Here is a 19,876-nt window from a genome sequence, read left to right as displayed (position 1 = left end):
GAATATGTGGGGCAGTCTGTACCACAGCTGAACATAAACACATATATAATATCAACAGTATTAGCCCACATCAAAATAACATGTCGCTCAACACAGACGACCAATAACACAGGAGGAGGCAGGAAAATGCCGTTTTAAGCCTGCCTTTAGCCCATTGAGAAAATATCCATTATTATATTGGACCAAATTGTTTTATATTACAGTTTAAATATGTGAGTAGTGTATATTTTGAGCTGTATAATAAATGGTACCATTAAAGAAAGGACTTCTATCAATGACCTTAGTTTTATTGCTTTGACCATCAGCAATGGCACTTTAAAGGCGCGTAGTTGATTTTTTACTGTCTTAAAAACATCAAATGCAGAACAAATTCCTTTTAAACTATTATCAGTGTTCCAAACTCATTCCTCACATTTAGAAAACTATTCATAGCACTCCACGATGCATTTGTAAGCACATTTAACAACTCGCATAATGTAATATAAATATAATGTAATAACAAAGCCATAGAAGATTATTTCTGCACAGCCATCCATCCATTTTCTACCGCTTGTTCCCTTTCGGGGTCACGGGTGACTGGAGCCTATCCCAGTGACTTTGGGCCTTAGGCGGGGTACACCCTGGACAGTGGCCAACTCGTCGCAGGGCCAACACAGAGACATAGACATTACAGACAGCCATTCACTCTCACTTAGCACATTTGCAAGGAAATTATGTTTTAGATGTCGTTTCATATGCTCAAGAAAACATGACACAAAGAGTTTTCAGTTTCAACTTCATGAAAATGTTCATAATATTGTAACAAAACAGCAACAAACACTGTAACAAACAAGCAAAAAAGAAAAAGGCAACAAAAAGGACTTGGTGACAGTAATGAACAGCTCTTGTTGGCTACAGTGGCATCCCTCTCTCCACTACATTTGGGTGCTTGCACCACCTGTGCAGTGTTGCAGTATTGGGAGTACCCACAGAGCCAGTGGCAAAAAGACTAATGTCGGTCACACCTGCCTTGTTATTATATAAGATCATGTGAGTCTGGAGAAGGCACACATGGGTGACAGAGTAGTAACAGTCATAATGTGGAGAGGAGGGAGGCAGCTGCAGTCGGAGCAGAGTGGGATGAGGTGGGATTTAAGATGAAACGACTCTAACGTGTAAACTGTGTTCCAATAATGGCAGCTGTTATCCACAGATGAGACAAAGAGGTGGCAGCACATGGTTATCTATGTATTTGTTGAACTGCGTCAAATGTTAAAGCTAAAATGTCAGCAGAGCAGCTTTTTTGTGGTCAAGTGTGTATTTATACATTATACACTAAATGAGAGGTTGGTGTTTATGAGGTCTTCTGGGTAGATATATTTTCTTTTGTGTGGGTAAATTGATAATAAAAAGTAAAAAGTTGTCTGTGAGTGTTCTGTCAATCCTGTCAATGTGTATTGCATGAATTATTAGCGAGTCTTAAATTTTGTTGTAATAAAACATGTTAAAATGATTTACTGTTGTTGTTCCACATGCGTTACAGTGGAGCAAGTGTCAGGCTGAATAAAGTCTATACCAAACTAGGAAACGTTTTGCAAAATGCATCCACAAAAGTCTGCACATCCCTGCTTTCTTTTATAGTTAAATAAAATGTTTAATTGTCCAACACAAAGTATATCATGCATGACAGGCTTAAGAGGTACAATGAGCGGGCTCCACTGAGTTGAAAATATTGTGAGAGGAAGTGGAAAGTAGAATGTGATTAATTTCAGCCATTGGTCTGCAGATGCTCCAACTTCATCAACATCAACATATTCTGTCTGGCGGTGTCAGTCTGGATCCTTGTCCCACTTTAAGGAGACTAAAGCCCTGTATGTTCCAACCCACCTTCTACCTCCTATCAAGGACACAAAGCTACCATACTGTCGCCCTGCGTCTCGTCCCACTGAAACCAAAGTCCTAACGGGCGTAATCAACCGTGTGGCAAAGGGTCATTTCTGCGCATGTGCATCTCGGAAACAAACCATTCATTTTAATGGAGAAGAGCTGTTCTATTCCCCACTGCAAATATGGTCTTTAGGATGTATGTTCTACCAAATACAAATAAGAAAACATGGAGGAGAATAAAGTGGTTCAACAGTCAGACAGAACTGTCAAGGGCCAATGATGCTCTTCAGATCAAAGAGACGTGGCCATACCTTCCGCCCGCTTCATGTGGTCGACGGGCGGATTGTTGTGTACTGTGTGTAACCTTAAGGATTCTAAACACTTGTCTGGTCGGGTTGTGTTCTTGTCGCCTGGATCCCCACTCCAGACTGCTGTGGTAATGCACTGTAGAGTATCTAAACAAATGAATAATTGAAATGCTTCAGAAGCTGGTATAACCTACATAGTGTTTTTTTATCTCTCTATGGCCATACACAAGCTCTTTTTCTCCCAGAATAAACTAACCAATTCACTCTATATGTAAAACACAGCAGTATCGAAAGGGATCCTGAGAATAACAAAACAACTTTGCACTTTGGCTTTTGTTTACTTGTTTGGACAAGAAGAAGAGTCATACAGCATTAAAATCAGCTCAGCCCGAAGACAAAAATCAATTCTGCTTTAATAACTTCTGCTGCATAAGAAAATAAAGTAATGGTGCATTTAGTTTCCAACAAGGTCAGAAAAATCTAACTGCAATCTGAGAGTCCCTTCAACCATGAGGTAAGACAAGATGATCAACGGCACCAGTTAAACTGTTACAGTGTTTGATGGTTATGTTTAATCCTATAATGATAAGCAAGTGTAATTGATGGATGTGGATCTAAATTGTGAACATTTCAGGAAACTAAGTGGATGGCGGTTGTGGTTATAACAGGCAAGTATTCAGGAAGAACAAACTTCAACTAAAATGGTTTAGTTTAGAATGAAAGACAACTACAACAAATTGTATCATCATTATTTCAATAACCCGTAAGGCATGCTTGTTTACCAACTTACTTATTAACTTACTTTAACTTGGAGTTTACTGGTATTTGAGAAATTTGTGAAAGAAGGTGTGAGTTGCAATGTAGAAGATGAATGAAGAAATGAATGTATATCGCTGTCAACAAATCTGGATGAGAATATAAATACGCTGGACTGAAATTTGGTCTATATTTTATACACTATAAAATTGCAAACTAATAATTCAAATCCAGGCAAAAAGAACTGCAGTTTATTTTGGACGACGTGTACTACATCAATAAATATACAGCCTCATCTAACCACATCCACAAACTACTTTGTCAGCACCAATCATCACTACTCGATTCAAATTCAGATAATATCATATAGAAAACCGTTTGTTAAAAAGATGCACACATTAAAACTTGTCAAACAGAATATTACCTATCACAGCTATGGAGACTAAACACACATGCCCAATCTGTTATCTCATTCTGAAAGTCTATTGACTGAGGATAATCATTCATAGCAGTAAATATGTGCAGTTTACTTTGTCACACAACACATGCCACCAGCACACAAACGGCAGCTGAATTATAATGGCTCCGCTCACCTTCTGTGGGAATCCTCTAAATTATTATTAGTCAAACAACTGCACACGTCAACACGAGAGCTAACTGGTACCGACTCCACACACTTTATGAGACTTTGGAACGCAAACTTGATATTTTTCTTTCCCACAGACAACACCTGTCACCACTTGCTGAATTCTTTATTGTGGCGGTACAAATCTGGTTTTACAAATTCATATGCTACATTGGCTGCTGTGTGTGTCATGCATTATACATTCACCCAGCGGTATCTCATAATAGTCCCTGACAAACTTTGCACACCTTTTGAAAGAGGACAAAATGCAAGTACCTACAGTATCAGGTTTATTTACTGTGGTAGCGACAAATCGAGATTATTTTGGGGGGAAATGTCTCATTGTGATTTCCGTTTTCAGCGCACATGCACACAAACGTGTCCAGGAGCAGTAACATTTGAGATAAGACTAAAATATGAATTACCAAACCAACATAAGACACAAAAGCATTTCAGAACATGTCCGTGGATGTCAGAACTACATTTCATTATACAAGATAGTAAGTTGTTGTTGTTATATGTTGATTGTGACAATACAAAACCAATACACGGTAGATTTGATACTGCAGATTGTATCACTGATTACTTGACGCCGCGCTCAGACTGCACGCGGTCTTGCTACCATTGCAGTGCCGGAGCGGGCTGGTAGCAGTGTGCCACTCCTCATGTGTGAGGTCACAGGGTCTGACTGCCGTCTTCGTCCATGGTCTCGAATAACAGAGCTAATGCGGTGCAACACTGTTTCAGAGGTTATGACATAATGTACATTTGCAGCGGTAGGAAAGATAATAGAGTGAATACATGGGCTGATGCATTTTACCCATTCTCGTATGATTTCCTGTTTGTCTCATCTCATTTTGACAACTTTACTGAAAAGGCCTGCAGTGGGCTGCGGCAGTCGTGTGAATATTCAATCCAACGGAAAGGATCCGGAGCACCGCAGCACCTCCGCCGGCACCTCCGCACTGCATGGTGTGCGGTCTAAGTTCCTCTCGCACTTTCAATGCTACGGAAAGACTGCTGCCACTACACTGCAGCTGGACTGCATGCATGTGTGCAACTTTAGAACAGCTTTTTTCATCCCAGTGGAACTGAAATGGACCACCAAAGGGCAGAGCGCTGCTTTCAGCTCTTACTTCCTGTTTGACAAGAATTAAAGTACATTAAAATTTACACACGAAAAAAGTCAGGTACCTAAGCTTTAAGTTAATGTTTATGCTTTTGTTATGCTAACCAAAACAGATTCCATTGTTTTAACAATACATTATATACATGACTTTAAATTTGGAGATCGGGTTGTAGGCAAGATCAAAATCCAGTTACTAATTTATAATAAAGGTATGACTTTCTCCCTGTGTCTGTGGCTTTCCTCTGGTTTCCTCTATCACCCCTAAAAAAAAAAAGGAAACAAAGGTGAAATCCTCCAGCTGCAGTAGCTCCTGACACTCTCAGTGGCACTGAAAGATGGGTCAAATGCAGAGGGAAAATGTCCCTAAGGAGAAAATAAAATGTACCTTAACTCTTAACTCTGAACAGGTAGAAATAGTAAAAAAGATATGAAAATAAAAAAAATTAAATATATAGAATTGACAAATGTACAGAATTGTAACTTTCCTGGATGCTATAGAATAGCCTTTATCTATATCAGAACTAGTGTAAGGCCATATTGTAAAATTATTATATTTTTGTGTTAGAATTATTATATTTTTGTGTTAAAATTAACATCATCTTGTTCATAAAGTGTCCAGTTATATTATATTGAACTCTATAATATTTTGAAATGTTTGGACCATGACAATACTATACTTACAAGATAAAGCTGTGCTGATGTCAGAACTACTAGGACATTCATTACTATACATGAAAAGAGTACATTTCTTGAGGTGTGTGTCCCTGTGCTTCTCTGCAGTCTATCTTCCGATCAGTATCACCTCCATCTCCTCATCAGCCCAATCAGCTATCAGCCATCAGATCAAAACAAGGCAATTATGTGGCTCTGATAATGTGACAGGCTCATTCTCACTTCTTCATGTCACTGCAGCTTTTCCTCCAGTGTCATTTCTGAGTGCTATATTTTGCCTAGATCCAAAAACACTGCAAAACAACTAGAGATGTAGCCTACTAATTACAGCTTGCTCTTTCTTGAACACAACATATTATCTAAATTACACAAACCTACCTAGACCAGGAACAGACTGGTGTGGAATAAATTACAGATACCTACCTAGATGCTATTCAATACAAAAACTATAATAGTCTTGATCTATATCAGAACTTTTATAAGACCACGCGGTAAGTATATATATATATATATATATATATATATATATATATATATATATATATATATATTTATTCAATTGTCTAAATAAATGTTTTATTGTCATGTGGTATCAGAATTGGTATTGAGTACCAACCCTTTTACTGAAATTAAGTGTAATTTGTTTTAACACAAAAAATTGACAAATCAGGCCAAATATGTATTGTTTACTTATTTATTTTACTTATTTATTTATTGTGGTCAGCTACACATTTTGGTCCACGTGCTGTAGCCAACCAACTACTGCCATCTATAAACCTGTGGCCCAGCTTTACTCTGCTGATAACCATTAAGTTTTACAGCCTTCAAACTTGAAGTAATACCCTTCATAAAATCCAGTAGGTCCGGTATTAGGAAGCTGTTTGAGCTGCCATCATATTTAATGAACAAGTAACACTGACCGATAGGAACAGATTGGTGTGGGATGGACCTGGACTGGACAAAGAATATTGAGAATGCTGCACGGCAAAACGCTATTTGTGTGGCAAGATCTGGACAGTACTTGAAAAATATAGTGAAAAAGACACCGGTGGAGTGGGGGTTTGTCACTGTCCAGCTAAACAACAGGGACAAGGGCTTTGTACTGCAATCTGCTGAATAGCCAGTTGGCAGTTTTTGAAGTCCATTACACGCAATTAAGTTGTTGACATTTTTTAACCAGATATGGCCAGTGCTGGTTTAAATAATATGTCCAAAACACATTTGAACAATTGCAAATTTTGCCCTTATTTGCTTTTTAAGTCGTATCTTGCTCAGCTTTAACACACAACATGCAGTTCATGGTCATTACTCTCCCAGCCTGTAACACAGCATCTGAACAAAAGACTGTAATGCTGAAGGTCTATTTGTAAAGCGTCTTCATATAGAGTACCGTAATTCAAACTTAAGTGACGTAAGTGACTTCAGAAAATTGCTTTACATAACAGGAAAGGATGTATTAAATCACAATACAAACACAGGCCTGAAATGGCCTTCAACAAACAAACACAACTATGAATGTATCAAAAAAGATTTTATCGGAACATGGAAATACAATTACATTATGTTATTGTGTATTTTTCTAATATATATATATATATATATATATATATATATATATATATATATATATTTCTAATGTAATGTGCTATTAAGACGTGGACCCCAGGGACAATAGCCATTTAAAATATATATACTGTTACTGCCAGGTTGTTTCTATCTATTATTATATTTGGACTCTACTGCAATAAAAAATAATTGCTGTTGTACCATTTTGTACAACCTTGAGGTCTATGTTGCTGTACTGATCAGTAATCAAGATTAAGTTTGACTATGCAAGTATTTGTATCTTCATCTCTTATTAATCAATTGATTTCTAAAGATAAAACCGAGAAAGGAAGAAAAATATTAAGCAAAGTTTATTATATTAGAAAAGTTTGGGAATAGTAAAATGTATAATTGTTACATGAACTACAATGTTCCATACAGACAAGCATATTGTCCTCAGTCTCACACAACATTCTATCTACATGTACATAAAAGAGAAAACAAATGGAGATTGTCTACAACAAATGCGGCAGATTTTGATGAACTAAAGAACAGAATGTTTGTGGTCAGCTCTGAACTTACTTACAATGCCTGTTTTTTAAAAGAATTTCCTGAATATTTTCTCATACCCACGAGTATCTCTGCTATTCGAATGGCAAATATGACATGTGTGACTGTTTTCTGCACAATATCAGAGAATTGCCCACTTAATCAAATCAAGACCAAGACTAATGCAACTAAAACACCAGAAATCAGAACAAAATGCAATGCCTTTAAGCCAAGTCCAATAACCACTAAATAAACATATCCACAGAAAATACTGGTTTACTGATACAATGCTAATGTGCTAAAGATTTCCAATGACTTGCAGGAATTATTGCCAGGGCCAATGTTGTGTCACTCCGTAATGGCTTCCCATACATTCACCCTTAGTAGCCATTTCTTTCAAAACTGCCCACACCTTTGAAAAAACGGCAGCTAGGCAAACGCGTACATGGCGACTTATAATTAGTGTACTCCATGACTCACTAGCACGGCTTGAAAGAATCCTTTAAAAGACTACGCCGCATGTTTTAATGATGGCTTCGGTCAGAGCTCCCAGAATATCAGAAAAAACGAACACGCTAATGGAGGATATCTGGTGAACTGAAGCATCCAGCTATATAAGTAAGCGTCAAATTTTAATGGGTTTTTTTGCCAGCTTGCTTACAAAACAAGATTTTCCCAGTATTTCAGTCTTGTTTGATGAGTTCGCCTTCATGCTTGAGACAAAACGGCACTCGCAAGATCTTATGGACTGTTACATGCCATGAAATACTTAAAAGGGATGTTACATAATACGGTTACCATGGCATTTTGATGTGTTCTTCCATCTTTCAAATCTTTGCAGAAAGATAATGGGCCAGGTCAAGCAGGAGGCTTTACTCTCCTCGATCCAAACGTGACTAAGACCTGGGTCGTTTTAACCTCGTGATTTGCTCCCTCCATGTGAAAATCATCGTACGCACACGCACACACACGCACACACCTCTATAAAACTTGCTACAGCATGCACTCCACCAGATGGGAAAGATAGGTGCTATATGAGATACTCGCCCAGACAGAAGGTGACAAAATGTATGCGATATAGATAGCAACAGTAAGAAGATTCTGCTAGTTTTTGCTATATTTGTCAAGAGCTTTTCAATTGTCTTGGTTTCACACAGCGGCAGCATATTATACAAATATACAATATGAAGGAAACTTGCAGCATGGCAAGGGTACTCCTAGGTACTCCGGTTACCTTCATCAACCTGAAAAACATGCTATATAGGCCAATCCTCCAGCTGTAGTCCTGACAGATAAAAAGGTTTGGATGCAGAGGAAACGTTTACCTAAAGCTAAAACAAAGTGTAGTGGATTTCAGTACGTGTTGTAGTAGTATTCACAATGATTCGCAGTGGGCGATAGTATCAGTCCCACAGAATGTCTTTAAACGTATTAGTTGAGGTCTATTTATCAGACAAATGTGAAATATTTGTGAAATGAATCACAAAAGTGCAGAAATATCACTTTCTGCCCTTATTTAATAGCTTTGATAGCTTACAACATAAACAATACGAACATTTGAATATTGAGGACAAAACAACATTCATGATTTTATCGAAACTTCAATATGATGTACCTCTAATGATGACTTCTAGTATCATTATCTGCTAATTTATATTTGGTAATATAACAGAAACACAAAATAACGTCATGGCTTGAAAACTATGTGCATTCGAGAAGACATAATTCTGCTACGACTGGGACAAGACACCATTCCCACAAGACTAGACACGAGATTGGCCACGGATTGACATAATTCATGATAAATAAATGGAGATGATGAATAAGTAAATACATTGATAAATAGATGGAACTGTGGCTTCTCAACATGTGTAACTCATCAGCATTTTTGTCATTGTCAAATGTAAACACAGGGAAAACATCTCACGAGATCTTGTGGCAGGAGATCTTGTCCAAATAGCACCATAACAACTAAATATCAGGATAGAAAAATATATTTTAAAACTATACTATCTCCTCAGCAACCCTGAAGCAGGACTACTTTAGGATTCCAGAAAATCCTTGTTGGAATGAACCATACTGTTAAAAGGAATATTGAGCTTCACAAATATTGTTCAATGTATTATTTATTGACTGATATGTTTCCAAGCACTACCAGGACTGGACCATTTCTATATCTGGACTAAACCAGGTCTAAATAATATATGAAGAATGTGGCAAATGCACCACAGTTTGAGAACCACTGCATTTAAAAAAAATCAATATCCATTTCTGACATATTTAACATTTAGGTGGTTGTGATTTAAAATTACACAAACAGGCAAGATTCACACAGGTTGTATTGCCAACCAAAATCATTTGCAACATCATGACCTCGTTGGCAGTGGCACGATTAACAGACCCAGGGAACAAGCTGAAGTTGAATTACTTTGGAAGCTTGTTTCATCAAACGTGCCTATTATCTTGCCATTTATCTTAATTCAACCATTTTAGAAAAAGTCCCAGTCCCATTTCCCAGTTTGCTAGATACAGTCCATGTCTTGCAAACTTGTCCCCTAACACCCAGTGTTACACACATGTTCTAACAGCAGTGACACTATGGGCAAATCTGGCAGAAATCCAGCTGCTCCCACTCACACAAATGACATATGGTGACAAATGTTCCTGATCGGCTTCTGAGAGCTAAGGGGTGTCCCATTGCAAACTGTCAGACATGCAAGGACTCTCAAGCGGACTTTAAGGTAACCCTTAGGACACACTTTCATTTAAGTGTCCAATTTCAAGGCTTTTATACCGCTCAGTTTGTAGTGTGGGGAATTGCTTTGTTTGTAAGAAGATACAAAATAGAAACAAGAAAAATACAGTATAAATGTTGTAATACTTTGGCCATTTGTCTGCAGATTTCTAAAGGAAGCCATGATATAATCCATGTAAGGTTTTAAATGTACTAGATATTCCCAACCAAACCTCAATTTGATAAAAATCTTGCTTTAAAAACAGTCATGCATCTTATTAATGTTTCAAAATAGATGCATTTAATGGAGCTCTAGAGGCTACGATCCCCATAAAGAGCCTTATTGCAACAACTGAAGGGCTTGGACATTGCTTTTGCCTTTTAAGTCACCACCAGATATTTTGGTATTTGGGTCCGGCAATGTACTGTATATCTGCCTTTCATCTCTTCCATTAAAGGACTGTTATTTAATACAGAAGCATCATTGATCGAGGTACAGTGAGTATTCTGTATTTAGAGATAAAGTGATCCCTAGGCCTATGCGTTATCGAACTGTTGAGGGGCATTTTTTTTGAGCGACTGGTTTTCTAATTAAAAGAGAATTGACTTTAAATCCTTCCCCTTTATGCTTTGGTCAATATTTGTCACAATATACTTTACTTTGAAACAAATCAATTGACCACATGCCTGTATCCAGCTCTAGTTTCCTCCACGTCTGTCACTGCCCAAATGCCCGTATAAAGTGGTGTGCCACAAATCCGGATCACAGTGCACCAACAACAGCCAGCGATCGGCAAAATCAGCAAAAGTCTTCAAAAGCATGTTATTACTTTTCCTGATGGATTTCTAAATGTCAGTCCCGCGTGGCTACAGGCGCTGTATCCATGGCATAGAAATTCATTTATTTCCTAAAAATGAAAACATACCATTTCTCATCGCTGACCTGTCAGAACAGAGGTCCTGTTGTCTACCATTAACTGAGAGCTGCCCAACTGGTGCTGAATATTAATGGCGCCGTCTTCCCTGGATCATTTAAGTCACTATCTGCATCAATCTGTGTGCGTGCGCGCCTGTCTGTGTATGTAATGCTGTGTCCATCAGAGAGGACATCTTCTGGAGGCCTGCACTGGAGATTAGTTTTATCAGTGCAGCATAATTGAGAAGTCAGGCAATCACCAAACATGAATACAGTAATCAATAGGTGCTTCCAAAGACTTTGGGCTGAGACATTGTTAGAAGCGGCCACTCCATATGATGTGCAAGTTCCAATTAAAACACACGGATCCCGGGCTCATTAGCAGCACCTTATTGAACAGCCCATGTTAAGTGACAGCTCATCAACAGGCAAGGCCAATCGAAGGCTCCTCTTTATCAGAAAGCAGGAGCAGGAGGAGGAGGAGGTGGGGGGGGGGGGGGGCGTGCTATGGCAACCGGGCTGCGCGAGGATTTACATTAAAACCTCATTCTCCCAATAGTGACAGTGCGTCAAAGATGTGCGCAATGTGCCAGATTGCGCAACACGCACACACACAGGGGGGAAATGCGCACGGTGGTGGTCGTGGTTAACGGCAGACTTACCGATAAACAAGAGGACACCTGGATTATGAGGATGACGATGATGGTGGTGCTGATGCCCGGTCCATTCGATCCGTATCCTCGCTGTTGTCGCCGGCTTTTTGACTCGTAACTAGGCCATTTCTTCCGGCGATTATTTCTCAGGAGGCGTCGCTGGGGTGTCGATAGTAGCCGCGCACCTTCCCTCGTCTTTATCCGGCTTTTCCCCCCCAAAAAGCGCACCTCATACGGCCCCCCCGCCGCCCCTGCCTCCTCTTGTCATCCCTCTGGCTTGACAACACCCTGCTCAGTGCTGATATTTCACTCACTTGTTTTAACGTTGACCTCAAAACGAGCAAAGAGGAGAGGAGGAGGAGGGGGGGTGGGGAAAAAAAGGAAGAAAGAAAATTAAAAAAAAATCGGTGGGAATAAAACGCTATAGCGTCAAGACTAACGCAAGCACGCGTCCTCTTCCCCTCATTTGTTCATGACGGGAATAATAATCCACGGCGTCGCTCTTCAAAACGGAGCGCTTCGTTTCTCGGGTTTAAAACAAAAAAATAAAAAGGCAAAGAGCTTACTCAAGACGCAAAAATCAGGTGTCCAGTCCGATTTTGAGCGCGGCTCGTCTTCCAAGCGTCTCTCTCCCCCTCTCTCTCTCTCCCTCCCTCTCTCCTCCTTTCACTTGGAGAGAATTAGAGCACCGGATGACATGTCTTCCGCGCTACAGCCGCATGTTTTTTGGGGGGTAAAAGAACGGCTTTTTTTAATGTTGAGAATCAGTGATATGATTGCAGTCTGGAGGAGCGTCAAGCCCCCGCCTCCACCGTCTCTCTCTCAGCGCGTCCCTCTCATCCACTCACGCGGCGATGGAAGGCGACGAGCGACCACTTGCGATATTTCAGTGCGCAGCCGGTTGTCATGACAAGGAGAGGCGAAGCGTAACTCAATAAGAAGAGGTCGCCATGTGATGGAGGTGGGGGGGGGGGGGGGGGGGGGGGACAGGGGGAAAAAAACTGCAGTGGGATTTCGTTGGGAATGTGCTCAAGCGTGGAACTGCAACGCACTGACGTCAGAGCTGTAGATTTCCCGTTTATTGCCCGTCTTCTTTTTGTGTTTGTTTGTTTGTTTGGGAGCGAGTGACACCTGCACAGGGAATGATCAAGGGACATTCAAATCAAAAAAACGTGCTACTTTTGACAATTAAAGATCAGCCGGGAAACTGCAGTGCTGCATTGTATGTGTGTGTGCGTGGGGGGACATGGGTTTGGGTGTATTTTTGTAAAATATATCATATCCTTGGATAATTTGCGGTTGATTTGTGTTTATTTGTGCAGGAAAGCTCGAGGCCAAGTACCTGTTACTCTTAGGCACCTGTCGCCTACTCCCAGGTTTTTATTTGTGCAAAAATATTCAGCAATATTCAAGTTGTGTTGATTGGTCAACTGGATTTAAGTACAGCTCAGGAATATCACCAAATCACAGCGCAAATACAATATGGAAAAAGACAGACAGAAATATGACTATTGAGTGTTTAAGAAGTAATAAAACTTTGTCCTGGAACTTTCGATGACAACCTGTTCGGACAACCACCAGATTCAATCATCTAATTCATAAATTCCCATCCATCACCGTTAAGGATGTAAAGTTCACATGCTTACTGAAGGTCATAACTTGAGAAAAATGCACATTTTAAGTGGCTCCTCTTCACTTTGCATTCAATGGTTGCAACATAAAAACACTCACTACACAAACAGTCATATTGTTTGTAACTTGATAGGTCAGGGAAGAGCAGAAATGTAGGTTTGAGTTGCTATGTTTAAATACTCAGAGGAGATTCGCTCCTTTGGGGAATTCACAAGGGTCAGATGAAGCTCAGAACAAGGCCAGAAGCTCCCCACCTACAGATAGTACAAGTCTGTGATAAAGAGGCTCAAATAGAACAGTCTCCACTGACAGAGCTGACAAAACATTTACATTTACAATTTACAACAGAAAAGAGAGTGTTTCCCGACCTGTTTTGTCTTGAGAACCCCCTACGTTTTTTCTCTCACTCCAAGAACCCCTTAACTCTGGTACTATAGGCCAATAAATCACTATATTAGTAGTGATATATTGTGTTGTTTTTAATGATATTGTAAATCTGAAACGTCCTTTCTACACAGATTTATTATTCAATTTCATACAATTCAATTTTTCTAAGTACCCCTGCAGGGGAAACACTACTCTGCAATACAAAAAACAGCAATAAAGTTCAAATAAATAAAGGATAATTTTGAGATCTTAGTATTCTTGCATGTGTATATAAATACATATATATATATATATATATATATATATATATATATTTTAATATTATTCCGTGCCCCAAAACAAGATCAAATAATCACCCTAAATACAAAAAGCTCAGGTTAAAAGATTGTAACCTTTGATACATTACAAATGAACACATACTCTTGTTTTACTAGGCTTTTATATTCTGTCGAGACCAAGTCTTCACTTTGCAAAATGGGTCTGGAACATCTCCACTTCAAGACGTCTCGTGCCAAAACTCCTGTTAAGTGAAATTATAGAGGGCTGTGTGATGTTCTGAGCCTCTGATTGGATGCCTCTTTTGAATTACATCGATTTATTCTGTAAAAATGCACAATGCTTCCCCATGTGTTTATGAGATTATAAATTAATGTTGAATTGTTCTTAATATGTACAGTTTGTGCCATGAACTCAAGAGCAGTCTCCTACACTGGCACAGACGTGTGCGTTAGATGATCAGGTGACTGCACTGGTCAATGACAAATATTATGTTACTTAAGTTGATTCAAACCCACATTTAACTTGAGTTCGACTTAAATTCTTGAATGCTTGCTAACAAAATAAGTCATGATAAAATAAAAATAAAAATATCAATAAAAATTTAGTTTAATAAATGTTAATGTTAATTAAAAAAAAAATAACTTAAAAGCTCTGTTGCTCTGTTCTGGGTTTTAGGGCGGTGGGTCACATTTTTGTGCCATAGTATTACTTTGTATCAGATTGAATATAAAAACCGGGCCCATTACTTTAAGAGACTATGTAGATCTCTAACATCACTCATATGAGAAGCTGTCATTAAGGCCATTAAGAGTCTAAAATCAGTCGAGTAATGACGAGTCAGGTAAACTGCTGTTAGCAGAGTGCACTGATGAAACGTGTTTGCTTTTATTAAATTATGTGGTGCTACACAATATTTTAATTTAACTGATGGAATTACAATGAGCACAAATACACACAACATTAACACTACAGATAAGGAGCACCTTATTAAGTTATCTCAAACTTATTTGTGTGCTGTAATATAGCTGAAAACACAATGGTTTACGTATATGTAGTGTTTTCACAGAGATGCATTAATCACAGGATTATGATTATGAAATACTTCAGAGCTAACATTTCTCAAGATTATTGTTTCTTTGAAGTTTATTTATCACCATTGCAAGATAAGGCTAAGCAATGGCATTCTCTGAGGATTTTGGGTTATTTTTTAATAAATACTGCAGCCATTAACATTATTACTTTTTTCCACAGTTTAAGTGGAACTGTAACGGCTTGTGAGAGGTCACACATTGCTAATACCGCCATCTGTGTACATGCATTGTTAAACCTATAGATAAAATGAAGAATGCTACATGCTATGTCCGAACCATAGTGACAGATGTAGCTAGGCAGAAAAGCTCCTTATGTACAGTGTAGTGCTGTTTCGAAACATATACTGCTTCTTTTAATAGCTTACAGCTCTAAGCTTACAAACACTGAGTTGACATCAGGTCACTCATGGTAGTGCACCCGTCACATCACACTACATTAGCACAAAAGACCGTGTTGTGGAGCCTAAAGGTCGTGGGGTCCCTCGAGCTTTGACCCCAGGGACAGGTCAAATGAGCAGATTTATAAGTCACCAGCTGCAGTCTCAGTCTCATTTGCTTATACTGCACACTATTGACTTAAGGCCAAACATGTCCTGGGTACTCATCATGACCCTGTGTCTATACCGAGTCCTGAGCTGTGATGCATCAAATCCAGCATCATGATAAGCTTCAACTAAATCAAGGTTACCCATGATGCACCTGGCTGTGCCCTTGAGACGCTAGAAGTTGGGATGCAGAGCGGCGTTGTATGTGGCGAGGCAGAGCGAAGACAGAAGAGGTGAGGCGGAAGGATTGGCCCAATGCCTTCAACGTGCGCTCACTCAGGCATGATGCGAGCAAGTTTGCCATACGCTAATGCTGCATGGCCATTTAAAGTGCATCAGATAATTTTAAGCACAAGGTCAGTCATTGGATAGTGCACATTTCTAATAATGAAATGTCAGATGAAATCACATTTACAGCGGTAAATACACCTGATACGCCGAACCGTATTATCTCTGCACAGAATATCAGCAAATTAAATCATGGAATCATACTAAGCAAGTCCATCCCTTAACAAAAGTCACATCTGTTAATACTTGATATCTTTGCTGTAGTAGAACAGCTCGCTCTGCTGGACAGAATGAGTTATTGCAAGTTTATGTGTGTATATATAAAAAATAAAATAAAAACTCTCACGTGGGTGGTCTCTATTTCTCCCCTTTCAAGCTCGGGTCCTCTACCAGAGGCCCCTGGGAGCTTGAGGCTTCTGCGCACTATCTTTGCTGTTCCTGCACTGCACTTTGGACCGAGATGTCTGATGTTTTTTCTGGGATCTGCTCAAGCCATTCCTCCAGTTTGGGGGTCACTGCCCCAAGTGCTCCGATCACTACGGGCACCACCGATACCTTCACGCTCCAGGCCTTCTCCAGCTCCTCTCTGAGGCCGTGGTATTGGTATGTTCCTTATTCCGGATGTTACCATCCCATGGTACTGCAATTTACACCACCACAGCTTTTCCTATATATGTTTTAGAAAACAACAAATTCACAGAGAACAAAAATATTTTACAATGTAATTATTCTATGTAAAAGACTGTAACCTTTAGGTCAAAGGGGAGAAACATAATCCATCATGTTTTCTACATCTCTTCTCTATATGGAGATGTTATTGCTTTACCTAGAATGTTCCACACTATGGCATTAAACTTGTCTATCTTACACTTTATATATATATATATATATATATATATATATATATATATATATATATATATATATATATATATATATATATATATATATATATATATATTCTAATCAAATCTATACATCTTATAATCAATTTTATTTATTGTTTTATGTCAAAAACATGCATTCTTGTTGTAAGCAGGGTCACCCTTCTACAAGCGCTGTCACCTTCTTGTCTCCATGGAGATAAGATAAACAGGTGACCGACCGGGACTCTCTAAATGTTCAGCATTTTGTTGTTGGGCGGGACTAGTGGTTTAGAAGCCCTAATATAAACCAAATTGACCTATCTCTTATCCTAACCTCCTAACCTTACTCTATTTGTGGAATAAAATATTGACAAAAATAAACAATTAAAAAAAAATAATTGACCAAAAATGAGAACGCTAAGCTCCAGTCTGAATGCTGAACTTAAAGGGACCCATGTGACTTAATTAGAACGTCCCTGAAGTAACAGAGAGCAAATGCAACAAACCCACCGCAATAAACAGGTTAGTTAAGGAAAAAGGTGTATTGTGTATTGTGTTAATAGTTGTGATATATAGTTCTGTGAATAATAAATAAGGTATTTTAACTCAAATTTGACTATTCTTAGTGTCCTTTGTAAATGTACACTTTCATCAGTGCTACAAGAGTTTCATTTGGTTGATGAATTTGTGTTTGATGTTCATGTGACGCAAACAAGTTGTTTTTAAATCAGGACAAACAACAAAAGGTCATCCATCTACAGGAAATGAAATGTTAAAGGCTGATCGTAGATTAAAAACTGGGCCGGGAAAGATGATTTGTTCCCAAAATTTAACACCCATTTAATCTCCCCGTCTCCCTCTCATTCACTCTTGTTCTCACCCTCCTCCTTTTGCAGCACCTCTACCATCTCCCTATCCAGCTATGTCTTTAATGGGATGAGTGAAATCATGTTAACGGATTTAAAAACCACTGCAGTGAATCGTTGTAGCTCTGCCAAGTCTGTTCTGCGTTGCTCCCCTCTCTCTCTCTCTCTCTCTCTCTCTCTCTCTCGTGTGAATTACTTAGCACTGGCTCGCTCCCTAATAGCAAAGGTCCAGCAAGGACACAGAGCGATAAAAAATACTAATTATTTCCTTGTCGGTACCTGATGTAGACAAAGCGGCCATCAATTGAGCCGGGTAATTACAAGCCAAATTTGCCCGTGTGATTTTTTTTTTTTTTTGGATTAGAGTACGTGTGTTTCGCTCGGGAAAATAAATAAAAAAGAGAGGCGTCTGTGTGGAGCTGCCGTGTCCCAGTTTTCTGTCATTGTAACCAAATTTGCCCAGGACGCTTTAATTCTGTCTATTCTGGAGTGGATTAACCATGCGGAAATAAATGTTCTAGTGAACGCAATGTCTCTCTTTCAATACTTAGATTACCGGCTTGATGCACTGCCTTTTTAAATTGAGGGGATTAAGTTGTATGACGGATCATTTGTCCTTTACTTGCCTCCAGAGAGCAAAAGACCTTATTAGGCAATTTGGCTAAGCTTTAAACATTAGATTTAAGACAAACTGCCCCCATTTCGGGAATATCGTGATCTCACAAGTCAGACAAGTTCATTCAAATGACTAGTTTGTCCTAATAAAGCTCATTTCAGATCTATTCTCGTAACAGTGACTTTAATTCCCTGTGTGTAAGCATTGTTGTCTGCAATTGTGCATATGAACCCGCTGGAGGTAAATCAAATTCACAACCAGGCGTGCGAGATAAGATGCCCTTGCCGCCGTTCCTCAAGGATGCAGCAGACTTCAGTGGGTTGTGTTCGGTGGTGCAGTGGCGCTGGACAAACACCTGGTGGCGCTGCTTTACTGCTCTGATGGTGTGGACCCTGTCTCTACTTCTAATCCTGTGGCGGCTCTGTCAGCGGCAGATAGTCACGCTCTGTGAGTAAGACTATCAAGAAGGGGAGGAATGAGAGGGGGGAAAAGATGAGGGGAGGATACAAGCAAGTGCCATAGTGCTTTAGTGTTGTTTTAGGATGGACAGTGATTTTGTTGAGGACTATACAATGTTTGAGGGTCTTTGCCTGATAGTTTTACACCAAACCTGCTTCCCGTTTGTCCTCTACTGCTACTGGCTTCAAACCGTTCTAGTGTTAGAGTCTTGGTCGACCATAATGGACAGTGAATACTTCCTTATCCGCTCTCCCTAAAGGCCTTTGTCTCTGGGAGTCGCAGGTGAAATTAGAGGGTATTATTTCCCTAAATCAGCAGAATTTGCACCACACACACACACACACACACATACACACACATACACACACACACACACACACACACAGAAGTATAACGCACCTCCCTTCCGCTCGCTCCATCCCAAGCCCCACCCGTCCCACCATGGCCAGGGGCAGGAGAACATCAGCAGTCTCCGGGAGAAAACCTTCTTCTGCACCAGGGGTCACTTTCATCCTCAGATCAGCGGCAGAAAAAGTAGCTCTAATGAGGGCTCTGAGCATATGTCTGTATCTGAAATGCACAAGCAGAAGGAAGGGAAGGTCATAAAGGGTCAAGCGAAAGGAGGAGAGATGTTTAGAAACACATGGATGGATATTTGCAGTCCGCAGTCTGTCATGGATAAGAAGATTATGCCCCTGGAACGTTCTGAGCGCTGTACCCCCTCATGTGTTCAGTCCCATCCCCCTACACTTACCCACACAAGCCTCTGTCTGCGCTTTTGGACACTTGGATACCCCAATCTTCCCGTTATATAAGTGGCTTTTTCTGCAGTGTCCCGGCCCGAGTCACCCTGCCACAAAACACAAAGAGGCAAACACAACTTTATCACAGAGGACAGACGATTTATTGTGACAGTTTCATCGGCAGGATGCATACTGTTATTGCTTCAACTATGTGGAGATGGACCCAGCTCAGAATAAACATTCTAGTTTAATTCTCCATCAGAATTGATAAACTGAAGCAACGTTAATTTATAATAGTTGGCAGGTCAGTATTCATGTCAAATCTGCTGATTTGACTTGAAAAAAAAGGTG

The 19,876-nt window shown here is 39.6% G+C and overlaps 1 protein-coding gene across 3 annotated transcripts in view; it reads right to left on the bottom strand.

The window, feature by feature from the left end:
* The window catches only part of nlgn2b (neuroligin 2b), a 72,515-nt gene extending 52,902 nt beyond the window's left edge, over positions 1–19,613 (bottom strand). Inside the window, exons 1-2 of one of the 3 annotated variants that reach the window (XM_072446532.1) lie at positions 19,537–19,613; positions 19,182–19,352 (exon numbers count right to left, since the gene is read on the bottom strand). The gene's annotated coding sequence lies outside the window, so the exon portion shown is untranslated. Of the gene's footprint in view, positions 1–11,762; positions 12,102–19,181; positions 19,353–19,536 lie in introns of those variants that run through there. The other 2 variants (XM_072446531.1, XM_072446533.1) reach the window with 2 other exon arrangements.
* Between the last annotated feature and the right edge of the window lie 263 nt (positions 19,614–19,876).

This window comes from Eucyclogobius newberryi, unplaced genomic scaffold (assembly GCF_026437365.1).
Source record: "Eucyclogobius newberryi isolate DKJ021-1_F unplaced genomic scaffold, fEucNew1.0.hap1 SCAF_15, whole genome shotgun sequence".
NCBI classification, from domain to species: Eukaryota; Metazoa; Chordata; class Actinopteri; order Gobiiformes; family Gobiidae; genus Eucyclogobius; species Eucyclogobius newberryi.
The sequence above is the reverse complement of the archived record's forward strand: the minus strand, read 5'-3'. Positions and strand labels throughout refer to the sequence as shown.